The sequence below is a fragment of the Strix aluco genome, chromosome Z, assembly GCF_031877795.1.
Source record: "Strix aluco isolate bStrAlu1 chromosome Z, bStrAlu1.hap1, whole genome shotgun sequence".
In the NCBI taxonomy this organism is placed as follows: Eukaryota; Metazoa; Chordata; class Aves; order Strigiformes; family Strigidae; genus Strix; species Strix aluco.
In genome coordinates this window covers 88,473,720-88,493,767 of record NC_133971.1, presented here as the reverse complement: position 1 = coordinate 88,493,767, position 20,048 = coordinate 88,473,720, and the positions used below count along the sequence as shown (strand labels likewise).

Genomic DNA, 20,048 nt, shown 5'->3' with positions numbered 1-20,048 from the left:
CTGCATTGATTCCTGTGGGTCTGTGTTGATTTATACCAGCTGAGGATCTGGTCCATTTTCATGATATTTGAACATCAACCCTTGCATCCCTTTTTCCCATCCATAGACTTTTTCTGTCGTGCCTCTGAGAAGAAAACGCAAATGAGTTAAGGGCTGTCACCAGCCCAGGAAAGAATTTGCTTTTCTTTCTTTGTGACTAGGGTCTCTCCTGTCAATTTCCATGGCAGGTCCCTCACAAGTTTCTCCAAAACTTGTTACCATGTCCTCCTGAGGATGTCAGCTCCTGTTGCAGACTGAAACATTAACAGGGGAAGTTATTAGCTATTCTCTTTACATACTGTCTTTCTTTATATCTAATTATTAGAAGGATGAATGCTGGTCATCAAAAGAAATAATGAGTTTTAGAAAGTGAAAATGAAACTGACAAAAACAAAAGAAATCTGATCTCAGCAGAGGGGTCCACAGAGAAGAGGAACAAAGAGGCAGAAGATAAAAAAGAAAAATTGAGAACCTTAAATGAAAATAAAAGAAAGAAAGAGGGAAAAAAAGAAGAGAAGAAAAGGGAGGTTTGGACTGAGAAAGAGCAAACTAGTTCCTCAGCAAAATTGAAAGCAGTCATGGTGCAGGCAGAAGCAAGAGAACTTATCATAAGATCTTGAAAGACTTTTTTTCCCTCCCCTTTGGCTGAATAATATTAATATCTGTCATTACATCTCAATGCTGGATGGTCTCTTTGCACATGTGACTTTGATGGTTCCAGGCTGGACATAGGACTATGCACTCAGAAGCAAAAAGCCACAGAAGCACTATGTCCTATACCCACACAGAGCCTAGACAACCCCCTTCCTTTCTTCCTGCCCCTCCCCCCTCCAAAAAAACCTGCAGAGAGTAGCTGTCAGAATTGTCTAACCATGAAACAGTGCTGTACATCAGGTGTGCATTCGCTGTGGCAGAACTGCTCTTGGTTGAGGAAGGAGCACAAGAGCAGAGAGAACGAAAGAAGAACGAAGGGGGGAGGCGGGGGTGGTGGAAACAACAAAAACCCAACCTGCCAAGTGTTCTTCTTGCCCCTGTCTTTTTTGGTTTATAATTGATGAAACCTTGTTACAGCTTTTCCTGGAAAAAAAAAAAAAATCTTTTTGATCACTCCTAATACAGAGACATCTTTTTCTTTTCTTTCTTTTTTTTTTTTTTTTCCTTTTCCTCCATTCTGCTGATAAAATAAAAAGCTGAAAGGACTTAATAATTAATGTGAAGATTTTACCTATACTGACCCATCTGCTTTTAACAGTTTAAGTAATTGATTTCCTCAGCTTGAGCCCATGCAGAGTCTTCTTAATACATTGTGTGTCTAGTTTACTTGGTTGATACCTGTTTGTCTGTTGTTTTAGGAAGTAGACTTTGTTAGATTAGCAATGCTATAATTGTGAGATCCTCATTCAAGTTCCTGCTTTGCCACATATCTTCTGTATGGTCATGACTATGCCACTTTGTCTCTGTTTTGAGTATATTTTTATCAAAAACATCATGGTAATTTACTACCTTCTAGGGAAGTGGTATGAAAATTATCTAGGAGGGTAGATGTACCACAGGGTCATTCAAGTTAAGGCTGCTTTACAGAACCAGCAATGACCATTGCACTTCTGAACAAAGGGTACGATTTGATGTTCCTCTGACAGACTTTTTCTTTCTCCTTTCTGCAGTATTCAGAGAGGGCATCTCTAACACATATCATGGTATATGACTACTAACATATGAGTGGTTAATGTGGGGACCAAATATGATAATGGAAGACTCTCAGTGAAAATACCAATGCAAAACTAAAAGAAAGTGTATAATTTTTTATGAATTTGGGGTGTGACACTCCCTGTCACAAACTTTTCCACCCTTACCCACTTTAGATTGGCACTAGGGACATTTCAAGCAGTGGAGCATGAAATTTCACGTTCTACCATACTTTGGGATGATGGGAATTCCTCCTGGAGGGCTCTCCATGTGTGGTTATCTCTGTCTCTCTCTGTACAACCTTTGACTGACTCTACCCAGACTTCAGCTTAAAATGTGTCATGCTAATAAACTGTAAATCAGAGACCATACATCTTTAAATCTTGTAAGGGTTGTTTGTCTTGGAGAGATACGAATACACTGCATGTTGTCTAAATATATGAACCTTGAAGCAAGCTTATGGAAATATGCCTGAGTGGCATTGGAGACACTCAGAAGCAGCAGTACTGTCTCGTCTATGGTCATGGTTCTCCATTACAGCTTCATAGCCCTGCAGGGTAATTCAAAGAGGACATTAATGAATCTTGCAGAGGGGTTATTTTTTTTCTCCCTTTCACAAGCTACCAGATATTCCTGGTGTCTGAACATACTAATTGATGTAAATTTGTGTGACATCCTCCTGGGAGTCACTTACCTTGTATCACAGATGGTCTCCTGGGAGATGTGGATCTCAGCTGCAGTCCTGTGAAGAAAAGCTAAGTGATCCTCTACCTTAGATGAACTGTGATCAAGACACTATAATACAAAGAGAAAGAATCTCAGGACACCTGATACAAGCTGCATAGAATAATGAAATATGGAATTGCAAAGTAACTAATGTAAAGGATAAAAAATACACTCTTAAGACTGTTTGATACTTCCCTTTGAAGGTTTCAAATGAGTACAGATAAAAGGTTGTTGGGAAAGTCTGCATTTCAGTATGACTGATTTTGAAAAATAGCTATTTTTATTATACTTTTCATCAAATATCTTCTTCAGAATTGTTGTCTGCAGCATGTTATGGAAAAAATCCATAAACCTGCAGTTTTTTTGAATAATCAGGAACTAAACATGTAAAAATAGCTGGTGTTTAGGCAACCAAAAATCATTATTTTGATTAAAAAAAAAACAAAAAAAAACAAACAAAAAACTAGTGCTCTTTTTGTAAGTATTGAGCTTGTAAGTAACATTTTCAGAATTCTAATATTTTAGAAAAAATATTTTTGACAGAATGAGATTTTTCTTCATTAAATGTATCTTAATAGCCCTAGATATTGTGAATAAAGGAGAAGAAAAAGAGATTCTATCTCTTGTTGGGTCTATTTCAAATCATAGCAAACATATTTGCATAATCATAGATCAGTCTGGCAACCTCCATCCCATGATAAGGCAATAGCCATCAGCCAATGGGAATTCAGACCTTTTGACTCTATGTTACCCTCTTCCATCCCCAAGTTAAATGACCTTTATGCAAAACCTATCATTGCATTTCAGAGCAACATGTACTGCACAAACAAGAATTATGTTGATGGCTACATAGTTCTTCCTTGCCTTTGATAGGTCTATTTCCATTTCATTTTAATTATTACTGGAGAACCCTTTAAATCGGTGTCTTAGTGAGATGTTGGCTCTTGGCTTGCAAACAATGTACAATTTTTTTCATGTTTGGTAGGAGCTGAGATCATCAAATGAAGAACTGGCTTCTGACTTTCTTCAAGATATAAGTTATTATGATGTGTCACTTAATCATCCTCAAGGGTGTTAATATTTTGTGACATGCCATGAATGATAAGGTGCTGTAGCTCAGAAGTTACCTTCTGTCACAACTGTCAAGCACGACATGAAATCTGGTCCCACAGGTAAAATTTACTTATATACCAATCTAATTTAGGACCAAGACTTCAATATGTTATTGCTATACTATCCCAGGGAAGTATCATGTTAATGGAGCAGAAGTTAAGGGAATCTCATTCAATTTCTTTACACATCACTTGTGAGTTTAGCCACAGAATTTGAGTGTGATGTTCTATGCAGCAAATTCTTTTGCTTCACTATTTAGAGGAAAAATCCTTTTATCAGAGCAGAAAAGGGCTGTTCCCATATACTCCTCTTGAAATCAATGAGTTACAGATTTCAGTGACATCAACAATGTCAATGTGGCAGAGAAGTACAGCCAAGTGCAATAATGTTAGATCTTCACAGATAAAGAAGAAGCAGCAAAGGTCTTTAAAATAAGGCTGCTACAGAGGTGTATAATGAAAATTATTATTTTTCCCCTCACTACAAGCACCATGGAGCAAACAATGACATTATTAGGCACTGGGCTCAATATATATATATATATTTCTCATGAGTAATAAACCAATCTTATGTAACATTTTACTACAGAGTATGATAGAAATCAAAAGTATATATTAGCTACAAGATAATTTTATTAATTTCTAAAAAAACCACTTGCTGATAATGTTAAATTGGTGATGAATATTATTATAGGTCCTATTACCAAGACCTAATTTCTACAGCATTTCAAGGCAACTTCAGACAATGCCAATGGCTGATCTAACCATTGGGTGCTAATCCAATAAGAGTAAGACAGAAGCTCCTTTTCCTCTGGATGATCATATTTGTTAGATGGGAGGACTGAAGGTACATGACATACTAATGCTCTGCATTAAGAGATTACCAAAATTTCTATGATCTCAGGGTCATGAATATCTTTTGGATATAAGTTCCTTGGTTCAGCTCATGGCATTGGAAAAGAGCATTAAGTACATGACAGTCTATATGGAACAGAAATTATAAACTCTGTGGGAAAGAATTGGACTTTTCTGACCATCCTTTCAAGATCCACCCTAGTAAGACAATATATATAGTAAAAGTGTAAAATTATTTCATGAAAAATTAATCTTTTAAAGTCTGTTGTCACTACCCAGACCAATGACTACCATAGAAAAGACAAATATTCTGAATCTGAACAAACGTTAATCTCAGAAATTAAGGGGTCCAATAAAACAGCCTACACCTGTGACTGTGGAGAAGATCCTGACTCCTATACTCAATGGAAAAGTTTCAGAGGGAGGGGAAGGGTGTGATTAACATAAAAATTGGTATCTTAGAGAGTCATGGATTCAGTTTCTCTACCAAAACCAGTAAGAATATCTCCCTAAATATCTTTGAGGATCTAACATGATCTTCTCTATTCTTCCTCCATAAAGCAGGGATGGTGACAAATCCCAGCCTTCTTGGATGGATGTGCTAAGATTTGGCAGCATTCAGGTATTATAGCAGTGAATTCCAGGCCAGTTCTTCTGATGGAAATCTCTGTACTGCTCTGAACTACTAGTCTTACTATTACCCTTGTGGCTAAGTGAGGGGAGACCTGACTTGAGTAACCAAGTAGTTGTGGCCAGGTAAATTCAGTTCGGGTCAGTAAACCATTTGATGCTTCTTTAAAGATGGAATACTGTTCTAACTTTTAGACATGGCTTTTAACCTTACTGTAGGTCAAACAGAAGTCCCAAGGCTGTATGTTTTCCTGAGCCTGTCAGGGCATTACGATATGGTTCCACATTTTCTGGTCTACACCCATCTCTCTTCCAAATACATAAAGAATAATAGAAGGAGGTCAGGGGCCAATTATTCTAATTAGTCACCAAGGTCAGAACAAGAAGTAATGGGATGAAGCTGCAACAAAGGGGAAATTTAAGTTAATGATTAAGACAAACTTTATAACTATTAGGATAGCTAGAGCCATGGAACAAACTGCCAAGGGAGGTCACAGAACCACTTTCACTTAGAAGCTTTCAAGGGCGGACTTATAATCAGTCTAACAGTAATGGCTTAAGGAAAATGAATTCAGCCTTGCTGTGAAGCACAAGCACAAGATATGCCACCCACTAGGGTCCCTGTTCCAGCCCTAATGATTCAGTGCTGAATCTATAGAAAAAATAAATAAGTCACAGTTCTTATAGAAAAGAAGGTTGAGAAAAGAAAGGTGCTGACATATATCTTGACTAATACTCTGCTAATGTTCTCAGCATGTTTAACTGGGTGCCAGTATACCTGAGAGGTTTTAAAGAATATTAGCAGTGATTTCACCCAATACTTATCATTTTTATCCATGCATCTCAAGCCCCATTGTAAGCTTTGTGAAGCTCAATTAACCTATCAAGCTTCACAACAGGAATGTGTTGTGCGCAGGTGATTATTGTGACAAAAGCAGCTGTGCCATGAGACTTGAGGATTTATTTCTAAATCATAATAAATAGATTGAAGCAGTGTCAAATTCAGGATTGAGTTGAAAAGATTGACTGTATCAGGGAAAATAGGTGTTACCTTAAAGGCAGATAGACAATTAACAGTGCACCTTTAGTCCTCTGGGCCATGTCGGCAGAGTTAGCTGAATTGGGCTTGGCGTAAAATACGTGTGGGTGAATGTCTCACAGTCACTATTCTAGTTGGTTAAATCTTGGGCCAAACAAGGCATTGCTGACAGTGTAATTTCTTTAGCTCTCTGGATAAAGGAAAACTTCTTTTCACAAATCAAGCCCTGGAAGTTGCTTATATTAATTCCTACACTGAGTTCAAAATCTATGTTTGAAGTAGAAAAAGAATAGCAAACCCATTTTAAGAACACCTAGAGATGGAAAATATACCATCATCTTTGGTAAATAGTTCCTGTGGTTAATCGTCTTACTGTTTAAATCTATGCTTTATTTTCAGTTTGAATTTCTGTAGGTTTAACATCCAGACTTTGAACATTGCTACAACTTTGTCCACAATGTTCTTTATGTAGATACTTACAGACTTATCAAATCTCCACATGTGTTTTACCTCTGCCAAGTCAAATCAAATGAAATGCTGAAATCATATGGTGACATGTAAGAAAAAATTATGTCTGAACCCTGATGTGAAAAAGATTTTACAAAGGGAATCTGGAAGAGCAGCAGTTATAGCCATGTTTAAAAATTGTGTCACTACTTCCTTGCATTATCCTTCTGTTTGTATAGTCAACTTTAATTCTTTTTCTTCCCTGGATGTGTAATGGCACACTTGGTCCCAGTTCTTTTCTTACACGCAGCTTACCAAGCAATCTAGAGAGCTCCAAGTCATCTATTTTACTCATTATTTACTGCTACACCCAAATTTATGTCATCTGAAAATACTCTCAGTAATGATTTTCCATTTATTTTTTTTCCCCAGGTCCTTGTAAAAAGTATTTAATAATGATAGGTATGAACCATGACCTCTCTGGAATTCCACTGAAAGGATTTTGAGGGCTGATTGCTTAGATTTTTGAGGGCTGATTTATGTGATATTTTGGGATTCAATACTTAGTATTTTTTTCACCTGTGCAGAGTAAGCTATATTAATTATTAAAACCAACACTACCAACTCCCTCTTCCCCTTCTTCTTAGGGAACTATTCTAACTTCTTGTTGCAAGAATGTTCATTCTTGCTGCAAAAATGTTCTTATGGTGACCTTTGGCCAAGACTTTGAAGTTGTCATCAGTGTATCATAACATCAGTCTTTCCAAGCTATAATGAGTGATGCATTAAAAATGAATTTAGTCTACTTCACAACGTCTGATCTTTAAAAAAACAGTTATTACTTTTATATTGTGAAAAAAAAAAAGAGCTATGTGACAACTATTTTATACGTTTTTAGCTTTCTTCAAATGCCTTTATTTTTTCAGAACAAGTCAAGTGCAGATGAGAATTATGAAAAGTCTAAAATAACACTTTAATCCTGGCTATTTCATAGCAGCAAAAAACAGGGAGGGAGTACCAGAAACAATAGTTCTGGCAAGCATTGAGTGTAGCCCATATAAAGACAAGGTCTGGAAAACATAGGCCATCCTCAGACCAGAAGAGGCAGAAGTAACTTTCTTTCTTGCCACTGTAAAACTTCTTATCTTCTTACACTTATACGTCAGTTCAATTACACCAAAAAAATGCTGCAACTCCAGGTCAGAAAAAAAGAAAAAAAAAAGAAATCACAATAAAAAGATACGTACAGCAACCCTTTGAACACAACAATTATGTCAAACTTGAGAGGCTGGACACCAATCAGCAATGTGACAATTGAATCCATTGCTGCAGACAAAATGCTGTAGTAAACGTTCAAGAGACAGGGAAGGGAGAGGGGAGGACGAAAGAAAAGAGGGAGATATTCAATTTGATCACATTAGGATTGATTTAAAGATTGTTTGGGAGCTACTTTCATTTTCATTTTAATATTATTAGGAGATAGCAGCATGTAACAGGCTTTGACACTGAATGCTACGCTTTGCATCGGTTGCAGAAGTTGCCTGGGGAAGTAGGGGGGAGCAGGAATTGATCAGATTCTTTTTTCATATGGGAGGGAAAAAGTTGTGTGACATTTACAAAGTCATCTGTCACCTGAACAATAGGCTGGAAGACAAGTTCCTACATTTCATGCTTTATATCTTTTTTTAACTCATACATATCCATTTTTGTTGGCCTGAAGTTAAAGGGAATGCTCTACTTCCTTCCAGTGATGAAAATCAGATCCTTCTACTTATCCGTCCACTGTTTGTCTCTCTCACCATTCATTCCTTCGTTCGTTCATTCATTCATTTATTCCTCTAGTGTATTGTTCTCTTTCCACCTCAGATCTGTTGTCTGTAGGTTTTCAGATGAAAACATGGTGTTCACACCAGGACTGTTACTAACCTACCAGCCTCTAATAAAACCTTGTCAATAGATGGTAAAGCATTTTACAAATAATTCCAATAATGGGATTTGAAATTTGTGACCTGCCTTGTTTTTGGGTTTTGATTTTCCTTTTGATGAGGAATCCAACAGAGAGAAACATGGAGTGCACTGACTGATGTTAAATGGTGAAATAACAGTCCAGTAGGAACTGCTGTATCCCAATTCTGTGCTCTGCATCAGAGGTTATGAACATACCTGTAAAAGATATGTAACAGCACTATGGTTTGAATGTGTGATTTTAAGGAGGCATCCTTTAAATTCCTTTTTTCTCCAGTTGCTGATCTTTTCCTTCATTTCATCCCAAACCCCAAGACAGACTATCCAGTGATCCAGCATTAAAGGCTGATCAGGGTTACACTGCTGGAGGAGGAAAGGAGATGGCTAAGGATATTGGTGGATATCTGAGATGGGTCTATTAGATCAGATTATTACAGGAGACCCTAAAATATTGGGGGACCAGCCCAGGTGTGAGGCATGTGTCACTGTGCAATGCTTCAGGTCCTCCTGTATGTTTTAATTTGCTGTTCTTCATGTCTTCCTAAGGCAGAGGGTTGTCAGACTATCCCTGATGATTCACCTGGACATCATCTTAGGCTTTCCTGTTTGGACTGAGGAGTGAAAATTTCACTTCTTCCTCCATTTGGAGTCTACAGATAGTAGAGAGGTGATGGAGGAGAGGATGTGGGATGGAATAGCCCTGTCTCTGACTTTTCTTCATAGCTGAGGAATAGTTGGGAGGAGGCATAGGATTGATGGACCCCACAAAATTGTTGATACGAGTACAGCATAAGCAGCTGGAAGCTTCTGAAAGACCTTAATCTCTCTTTTCCTCAAATATAGCATCTAGGATATCAGATACACTCACGACCACCCACCAGAACTGGTCTGCAGTGGTTTTTTGCTCTAAATGCGGAGCAGCTTCTTCGGTGATAACACAGTGCATGGCAAGCAGGATAAGAAATCAGTCGGTTTACGGATCGATGGTACATTGCCAGTCGCATCCCAGCCTGGGGGAACATGCATGTTTCTGTTAAAGTCAAACACCTTCCCAGAGGGAGCCTACATGTCTCATTTTCTTGTGGAAATCATAGGTCTCATCAGTGCAGTAATTCAGTATGCCTCAAATATTTCAGATTAGACAGGACAGCTATAATCTTTTTCTTCTTTCCCAGAGGACAGAAATTGCTGGATTTGCTGAGCTGTGGCTGTGGCTGCTTCTCTATAGATACTTATGTGAAGAAATTATTGAGTTAGAGTTGAGTTTTACACTTGGCTTTGAATTTGGTTTGTCTAAAAACATTGGCCAGCCTAGAAAAACAGCATAATTTGAAGGAACCCAATAGTCAGAGAAGATATGAATAGAGGGACCTTCCACGTTATTATTGCAACGATTGGTGGACTTCATATCTTAATTATTTCTGCATAACCCAGATGCCTGGGGATCATGGAGAACAGGACTCAAGGCCCAATCTATTGCTTTCGTCTGTTAACAAGATATATTTTTCCTGGGTGGATGATATTGTTACCAGGTTGAATATTCATGTTTAGTTTTAATCTTTCTACCAATTACCGTGTCTTAACTAAGAATAGTCAAGTATTTATCAATCTGGTAAATACTGTCAAGACAGGTGTGGCAAATTAACTGATAGGGTGGACTTCTTCATCTAGGTAGGACTTGCTTTGAAAGTATCATCTGAAGAGGAAAGTATGGTTGGAGCCCTGCAGGTCTAAGCACTGCAATAAAAGAGAGCACAGCCTACTCTGGTTGACTTCTGAATAAACAGGTTTTCCCCATTCTGATTTTGAAACAAAAGTGTTGGTGTCTTACTTGCCTGCCTATAGCAAAGACAAAGGCATTTAAGTCCTGGTTCAGTGGACCTCTTTCCTTAGCAGTTTTTCAGATAGTTAATGTGTTTTATTATTCTGGGTGCTGGTGGTACTTAGTTTTTCTTTGCCAGATGTAATACCTGGGATCATAGCTCTGGGCTGTGTTTTCACTGCAAAGGGCAAGCACCTAATCATAATTCCACTGGATCAGTCAGGATAAACCGTGTTGCCCTGCTAGCTACTGCAGGACTGCACTAGTTTGAAATCTCTGACCTAGGTACCTTCAGTAATTTGTACTTAATTATAGTATCTTTAGAGCAGCTCTGTGATCAGTATTAAACTGAGCAAGTGGTAAGAATCATGCCCTGGGCTTGAACGAGATCTAGCATCTGGCTGAGTCACAATGAGCTCTGATTCAAGCTTCACCAATGCGAAAATAGTTACATCAAGTTTATGCTCTTGTAACCCAAACTGCAGTCTATCCATCTGACTATACATTTACAGTTCAGATGACATCTTTCCCATCTGATGCCTTTGTTCCTGCAGGGAATTATTGCCTTTCAATAGAGCAGAAATAGTTGTGACTCTCTCCAACAAAGCTCATTACATTTGTGTTACAAACCTTATCTGCAGACACATCCAAGAAAATTTAATCATTTATGTTTCTAATACTCTGAATTTAAAACCACTATAAATAATTATCATTGCACTAAATAACTAGAGCATAGGCTGTTCAAGCTAAGTTTTTACAGCCCTGGGTCAAATTTGTTGTAGGTGTAAATTGAGGAATAGAGTAAGCATTACACTAGTTAAATAGTGGAGCCAACCTTGCAGTGAGCCTGGTTCCTAAGAGCAGCCACAAAAGCCTCAAGCCAGCTGTTCTGTCTGGTTTAACATGAACCACTGCCTTTGATCAGAAAAGTGGGGCTGAGATGTGCTCTGGTTTATTAACTGCAGGTGTAACATCCAAGTGTGCTCTCCCCAGAGGAACTTCACAGTCTGTGGTGACACCAGTGGGATTACAGCAGCAATACATGTGGCCCACCACCTTTCAAAGCCATCATGTAAATACCAAATTTCATTTCTAGTAATGACACTGCAGGAATATTGCTAAAATGGGTTACCCACAAGGGAGGACCAGGAGATGTTTATAACTTCACATCTCTGTTTCTTGCCCATGTTTTTCATGCTCTTTTATCCTGGCTACACACTTTCCATTTGCTGCTTCTCCCTGTAGTACAAATCTCTTCCCTCAATTTACTCCCTTGAACCTCATTTTATGCTATTTTAACTTCTACTCTTAGCACTATCTATGCTTCATCAATAAATCTCTCCTACTCATTTATCTCCCTGAGAATCTGAGTTCCTATTTCTATCACTTTTACTCTCAATCAAGAAGTCCTTTTCTAGTTTGACATCCCAGCACACTTAATCACAACGTGGAATAGGGAGATGCCTTCCTTCAGTGTGGTTGGCACAGCACGGAGAAAAATTTGTTGCCAACAACGTCAATGAATAAACCTTTCCAATGATCATTATCATGATGAAGTGATATATTTAACACATCTGAGAGGCTTTAACCCACTGCAGAACATTAAGGAATTGGTGAAATTGGAGGTGGCACTTGGGTTGTCAAGACTCAGGTTCTCTCTGCTCTGGAGGGAATTTTTTTAGAAAACTAAACAGCTAAACCTGCAGATTTCTACAAAGTGCTAACCCTGTCTCCTTACTTTTCTAAATATCACTTCCCATTTGCACCCGTAGGAAACACAAAAAAACAGGTACGTTGAATAGCCCCTGAAGTAAATGTGCCCTTATAGTCTGTACAACGTTCAGGTTTCCCTCTTGTTTTAAATTATATAGCTGTTACCTAGCTCAGGTCCAGAGTAATTCCATTTTATACACAGTCTGAAACTCACTATATATGGTTTTGTAAGAAAAAGGCAGCAAAGAGCTTGCCCTTATATTTACACACTTACACAAAAAAGAAACACAGATGTGCATGCATGTGTGTATAAGTTTATTTTCCTTATCATCAGCGCTCTGGGCGGGAAAGGCTTGGCCTATAACACGACATACTCCATTTAGGAAAAACATGTGGTATATTGTCTTTTCCATCAAAAGCTGCAGATTTTAGACGGGTGATGCACACTACGCCCTCGACTGAATTTGGCCAGTATGTCATTCTCAACTGTTTGTTGGGCATGCATGAAAACTACTTGGGCATTTTCAGTGAACACAATATTTATTAAAGGCTTAGTGTTGTTTTGGGACAACAAGTGCTGTATTCTGTTAAACTGATAAAATAGCTACTATGTGGAGTCTTAGACTTGTTTTCATATACTGCAAAAAATAAAAGAATTACTTATTTACACAATCCAGAAGTCACTAGAAGGAGGAGAAATACGCCTGGATCTTTTGTGATAAAAGGAAGTTTGAATTTATGAAAAATTGATATTACTCTAATATGCAGGATCATGAACGTTTTAAAATGGGGATATTTATCTAACACAGCAAATATAAGTCGAGATCTACATAAAAAAGCCTTCCACACCTCTTTAGATCTACTCGTCTGCTTTGTTTACCAGGGACTGAATTGGCCTGAAACTGTGTGCAATAATCAGAGACATCTAGTGGCTAACTGATAAATTGCAAGTAAACATAGAATTACATGCAGTTCTTTCATAAACGCCCAAGACATATAAACAACTTCAGCTGTCTTGATGCTTTAAGGATCCCTTTCTCCCAGTCCTTTCAAGTGGGATACTAAGGATTCATCTTGTTGAAAGAAACTTTTCCCCACTCACTGAATTACAGGTCATGCTTCAGAGCTCCCGTCCTATAATTCCTGTGAGAAAGTTTAGGGCTCGTATTCTGCCTCCTTGGTCTATGCTTTGCTTAATGTATTCCTGTCTAATCACTCACAATGCATTTCAACAAACAAACAATTAAAAATAAAAAAAGCTACACTAAAGCAATTGATGCTTATTTTCTCTGACCCTGAAAAAACAGCAGAAATTTCTCACTGCAGAGAAGTCATAGAACTAAGGTTACTCCCATATTAACAAAAAAATCTTGGGTTTCCGATTCTGTTTTACTTTGTCTTCTGTTACTTTGAAATTTCCCTGGTATTTTATGGCTGCCGAGAACAGCAAATAGAAACAGCAAGATTTTTTTCTTCTTCATTTTCTTCCTCCTCCTCCCCACCCCAAACTGTCCAGATTGTCTGTACAGGTTTTGTTGGGTTCTGAGTTTCATTTGTTGTTTTGTTGGGGTTTTTGGGTTTTTATAAATAAACTTCTTAAAAACTAGGGTCTTCCCTACCCTTGGCCGGCTAGTTGCTGAAATGAACCTTTAGACTATATATAATTAATGCTAAATTTTCTGTTAGCCAGTTCTTATTCACAAATTCCTCCCAGGAAATAAATTTTAGAGATACTGTGCTTATGTCTAAAAATGACAGTGAATGTATCCAGTTTGTTGTTTGGAAAAAAACATCAAGGAGTTGTTTAGAAATGGTCTTAAAGGGAATTTTCTCCTTCCTTCCTAAATAATTCCTTTTGCAATGGACTTGAAAAAGAGAAAAAAGTGGTGACCCCTTTCTGCATGAGATACCCCTGCTTACATAGAGGAAAAATAAGGACAAAGGTCCAGAGAAAGTGGTGCCCCAAGGGAAAAGAAACTCCTTGTATGAAGCAGCTGGCACAGGCACACCGCAAGTTTCAGTCTAGATAAATCTCCACTTTCCCTTAAAGCAAACAAACTCCAAAATCACTCAGAACAAACACACTCCAGTCCAAACCAAGTCAAGACAGCAAGCAAATACACTCCAGAAAACACCAGGCAATTAGACTCCTAAAGTCAGTTTAAACAGAGGCACAGCATATCAGCAAACACTCCCTTTCCCTTATAGAAAACAAACACAGGAGGCAGTCACGCTGCTCTTTCTGGCAGTCCCACCCCCAATTCCCCAGAGGAAGGAGGTCCACATCCCTCCTCTGCTGTATTGCTCTCGGTGCGTCTGGCTTCCTGAGTGGGAAAGGAAATATTGATATAACTTTGCTAATTAGAATTGTCTGTATGCTTTTCCTATTATTATAATTGCTATTTTATTTGAGTGGAGGGTAGAAAGCAGCTTTGCAAAAAAAAGGACCTGGGGTGGTCCTCATTAACTGGTTGACTGAGACAACAATGTGGCCTTGCAGCAAAGGTCAACAGCAGGTTGAGGGAGGTGATCCTTCCTCTCTGCTCAGCACTGATGGGACACATCTGGAGTGCTCTGCACCCCAGCACACAAGAGACATGGATACATTGGAGAGAGTCTAGCAAAAGACTATCAAGATGGTGAAGGTTCTGGAGAACAAGATGAACACAGAAAGGCAGAGGGAGATGAGTCTGTTCAGCCTGGAGGGAAGATGACTGAGGGGATTTTTTTGTGTGTCTTTGACTACTACATAGGTACTTACAAAATATGGAGTCAGATTATTCTTGGAGGTGTCCAATGAAAAAATAAGAGATAAGAGGCAGAAGTTAAGCATATGTCTCTCAATTTCATCATCAGGGTATTCATCTTTACTTTCAGACTCTTTCCTTTTCTCCATGCTGAATATCTGCCGGGCTAAATAGATGAGGAAGGTAAGGGTAAGGAGCAGAAGAGGGGCCCCAGACTAGGAAATGCAAAGTTATCAATATGGATTTCCTCAGTCTGTCTAGTGCTTTGTCTGCCACAATTCCTTCTTTGTGTTCCAGATTAAAATTTCTGAAGAAAAATGTATTGTGCACAGAAACCACTACCAACATGAGAGCTTCTGTACTGGATGTAACAAGTTTCGCTTTCTAATAGCATGTCATGCACAACAGTATGACTTATTTACAATGGGAAGTTTCAAAAAAAACCTTTCATGATCTAACTGCTGTCTTATAAGAAGCAAAAGTGTCTTTTATAAGCAGCCAGGACAGGGTTCCATTTTATTTAACACATTACAGTCCCAAACTTCTACTGAAGTTGCTAAAGCCCCTTTTTCCAGAAGGGTCAGCCATTAAGTTTGAGGAAGAAACCTTGTGTCTTTATTTTCTAAATTCCTTTTCTCTGACCTTTTTACAGGCTTCTAAAAATCTGTGCTGTGACAGAACTCAGTTAAGTGAACATTCACAGGGCTTTTATAGTAAGTTTAGACCATACTTGTCTCATCTAATGCTATTTGTAGGAATAATGCTGCTGCTGTGAGTAAACATATAACAGGAGTTTGCATTTGCAGGACTACTTCTAGAGATATTTCTTCATTATACTTTGGAAATCATAGTCAAGCCAGAGGGCACAGGCCATCTCTAAACTAGGAGAAAAGAAACCATCTTAGCTATTACGCTCCTATAATGGTCTTACAAACCTGAGCTCAGAAGTGTGCATGCTTGTAACAGCTTCCTGCCATCTCACCTTGAGTGTGTGTAACTTCCTGCAGATAATCCTGTGAATAAACCTATGATGCATTTACGTCTCAATCCAATGGGACAATGTGCTTCACTGTATTCAGCATTAAACATGGAAGCAGACTTTGCATGTATGTTTTTCCCTTCAACATAGCAAAATCCTGTTTTCAGCAGAAGAAAATTCACACTCTAAATTTTATGCATGACCTGAAGTATCTGTCTGAATGAGATCTTCCTTTACAAGTCCTCGATGGTGTGGTGGTTCTGATGGTCACAGACAGCAAATACAAAGGCTCATGCTGTAATGAAAATAGCCTGGTTTCCTAAGAGTGCAAACCGATACCAACAATTAATTTACTGTTTCATTCTTTTTTCTTTTTTAAACAGGTAAATTAATTTCTCCAACAAAAAAACCCAAATAAACCTTTTGAAAGAGGCATTCTGGTGTGGTTTATGCAAGAGTAAGCCTTTCATATTTGCCAGCTATGGAGGGAAAAACAGTAGAAAGTGTGAATTGCAGTTATGATGTGTGTTCTTTCCTTAAACAAATTCAGATGACTTGTGTGTACAAATCACTCTCAGGTACTTTTCTGATAACAGTGCCTTTTTACCTGCCACTTAAATCACTTAATCTGGAAGGTGCTGGAAAAAAAGTGGTGGTAACTTAACAGTCCTTGCCTCAAAGAATAGACTATTGGACCTCTAGGGCACCTCAGCTGTTCTGTACGATGAAATAAAAGTATAAGGCACCTCAAAGAGGTTTTCACAAAGAAAAGTCAAGGGATGGGAAAGGAGAAAAAAAACTGCACACTGAATACTGGGGTTTGTCAGAAAGTCTTGGCCATGTGTCAAGCTCAGACTCCTGATCAAGACTGCAGGTATCTGCCTTCAATCATCTGGTATCTGGTAGCCAGGACCCCTCGTCAGGGGCAGTCTCATACATCTCTTCTTTGAATTAAATGCATATGGCTCGCTTCTTTTAAGGGAGGCAAGAGGTGTTTTACCACACACCTCTCTTCCTATCTCTCATTCACTATGACATTCTCCAGGAGCCTAAAAATCTCCATTCCTGTACCCCAACAGAGGGCATCTCCCTGCCCCTTGGGCTGTGCTGGGTGGACTGTGATGGTCCCCAGGTGGGAGATTTTCACATGGCTGTCACAGGATGCTTCTGAGGGGAGAACTCTGCTGCCTAAGGCTGTACACATATTTTGCCAATGAATGGGAAACCAAGGCAATTCTGGGGTAGAGACTGGAGCCAGAAACCACCATATAGTTTTATACAAGGTGAGCACCCCCGAGGGAGTGACAGCACTACAGCCGTGTCCTTTGCAGGAGACCAGCCTGTGGGAAGGGGGTCAGAGATTTCCAATGTTGCTTCACGTGGATGAACGATCTGTCTGCCTAACGTCCTGGCTGTGTCTGTTGTGGCAGAGGAGAGCACAACTATGGGTGAACCTGCTGGTCAGAGAGGAAGGTTCAGTGATTTTACACATTTGAAGACCACCACTGGATAACAGCACCAGTGCTTCTCCATCCCATCTGCATAAGTTGCTCTATTTTGGTGAAACTAATTGACTTTAAATGTATAAGCAGAAATTGCTTGTCCAGAGGCTGAGGTTAATGTCAGAGTTTTCAGTGATTTCAGGGATGGTTGGGGCAGAAACCAAGGCTAGATTCCAAGTCTAGATTACTTCCTGTTTTCATCAGTCTGTTTTAGGGACCAGTCCAGCATCCACTAAAGTCAATAGCAGGAGTTTCACTGATTTCAGCAGGGCATAGTTTAAGCCTCACATGTTGCAAGAACATTAATTAGCATTGTATCCATTGCCCAATGAAGCAAGTGGGGATGTTTGGTATTATACTGAAAGGCTATTTGCATGTAAAACCTTCCCTTTGAGTTAAAATGTTAACTTTTATATAAATTTCCTGGTTTTCTGTGGGGAAAAGGGAGACGAATAAAAACTATACTTTAAAAAAATAAGAACTTTTGTGAAATTTAATTAAATTTAAAAACCAAAACAATACACAGCAAATTAATTTACCTGTTTTCCAATTCCAAATATTTTTTGTTTTGAAAACTGTATATTATTTGTATTTTAGGTTTAGCTGAAGGTAAAATGGGATTTTATTATATGAAACATATTTACCTAAACCCAAAGGCACAAAGAAAAAAGCCTTTATGCAGTCTGGTTGTAGAAGGGAATGCCTATGTCAGGAATTTGCGGGAAAATTTTAAACAAAATCCCATGATAATCAATGGTGGTTTTGATTAGCTTTAGCAGTGAGACAGATGTGTATATCTTTTTTATTATTTTTATTTTTATTTTTTTAATATGGTTTGTTAATGAACTGTGGGTTTAGTCTTTATTATCTGAGGGAATTTTTGCTTAATGTTTCACTCTTTTTTTTCTACCTGATGTGTCTGTGGTCTGCAGTGGCAGTGACTTCCTTGGTTTATCTGCAGTTGTTAATGCTGTTACTGTAATATTTCCAAGTGATGTATCAGAACCCTACTGTGCTACATGATGCACAACTATCGAATCAAAACATGGCCCCTGAAATATGAGGCAGGAGAATACAGAGAGGGAAGCACAAAAAGAAAACAAAAAAATCTAACCCAGAGCAAACCAAAATGAACAACATACACCATACACATGTTTGATAGGATAGACTGCAGTCTCATTTAGATCTCATGGCAATTCATTCACAGTATTAAAGGACTAAGTTCTAGGAGAAATGCTACATGGCATGATAAAAGAAAATCAAAATGCTGCCTGCAATTAACATACACTTTTGTTACATTTCATGGGCTACCTTCCTGCAAAGAATGGATTGGTGTGGCACTAATGGGACAGCACCCATTTCTGCCTCAGTAGGATCTGGCTGTCAGGTGTTTCTGTTAGAACATACATTAACCTTGTGGCATGCTATTTAATTCAAACCTGGTGTTTGACAATCAGAGTTGTATTGCCAGTGAATCACATAAATTTGATTCTCAGTGTGTACAAATAGTTCAAGCACCACTACTATAGTGAGCTCTAAGATAAATTTACACCAATCTATATTTAGTCCAACTTACCTTCCTTCAGCAAAGACTGTAGTTAACTCTCCATGCCAAATTCATGGACTTGTTTTTCCTCTTCTTTTTTGTTCTGATATTAAAATGGATTCAGAGAACTTCTACCTTAAACTTACAAAACAAAAGAACATTTTACAATAGATTCTGTGCTGATGTCTTTTATGTCTTATGGGGGTGAAAAAAAAGGAAGGAAAAAAAAAAAAAAGAATATTTCTGGGCCTTTTCTTGTTTCATTATTCTCTTTCTTTTCTTTTCTTTTCTTTTCTTTTGCTTTGACTATCAGCCCAAACCAATGATAATGCTTTTCTTCCAGGGGCCAGAAGGGTTAAATTCCTCCCACTTCACCCGTCTCTCTTGAAGCTGGAGTTACACTCATCAAGGATCTAGCATGGGGAGGGATGGATTTCTTAAGACAGCCTGAGGGCTCCAACAGCAGCCTTCGCTTTCAATCAATGTCGAGAGGCATGAGTGGAAATTCATTCAGCGAACAGTCGGAGGTCTTCGCCTGTCCATACAGCCGCCTGGCACACAATCCCAAGCACAAACTGGTGGCGTCTCAGCTGGAGATCTGACATTTTGCCGAACCACCGTTTGCTTGAGAACTGATAATTAAACACTCCTTCTCCTTTAAAAAATAATAAAAAGGTGGATAAAAAAACTAAGTCATCTCTGCTGGTAACCTCAGAGGCTTCCTTTTGTCAAGGTCTCAATACATGCCAAAATGTATTCTGTTCAGGATCAGTCCTGGCCGTACAATTGCCTTTTCTGTTACCTGAGCATATTATTCTGACTGTTTTCATTTGACTTGCCTCTGGGATCCTGTGCTGTTCTGGCAGAGAGATCTGTGTGCTGGCAGAGTTCATGAACTCATGCTTGCAAGCTGATCTTTGCCCTGTCTGTTTCTAAATATTTTGGTGTGTATGTAACATGACAGAATGTGACTTTGCACTGAAGAGCCAAAAAGACTCAAAGAAGAAGAAACATCTCACATCTCCTCCTTCCTCCGCATCTCCCCCCTTCTCTAATCCTGTCAAGTTTTATTATGCTCAGAAGGCAACCAGGTGAGTCATAATATTTAACCAATATTGGGGGAAGGGAGAGGTTTTAATTAATTTCATTACACATTAACAAAGTCCAACTCATGACTCAGTGGAAGTCTATACAGTCTTTTGCAGACAGATGGAAGCTTACCCTCTCTGTCCTCTGAGCT

General features: G+C 38.7%; 1 long non-coding RNA gene across 1 annotated transcript; it reads right to left on the bottom strand.

Moving 5' to 3' along the window:
* Positions 1–941: 941 nt before the first annotated feature.
* LOC141918366 (uncharacterized) lies at positions 942–19,602 on the bottom strand. Its single transcript, XR_012621666.1, has 3 exons — positions 18,839–19,602; positions 2,420–2,467; positions 942–1,116 (listed from the first exon to the last, which is right to left on the bottom strand). It is a non-coding gene; the product is annotated as an uncharacterized LOC141918366 (long non-coding RNA).
* Between the last annotated feature and the right edge of the window lie 446 nt (positions 19,603–20,048).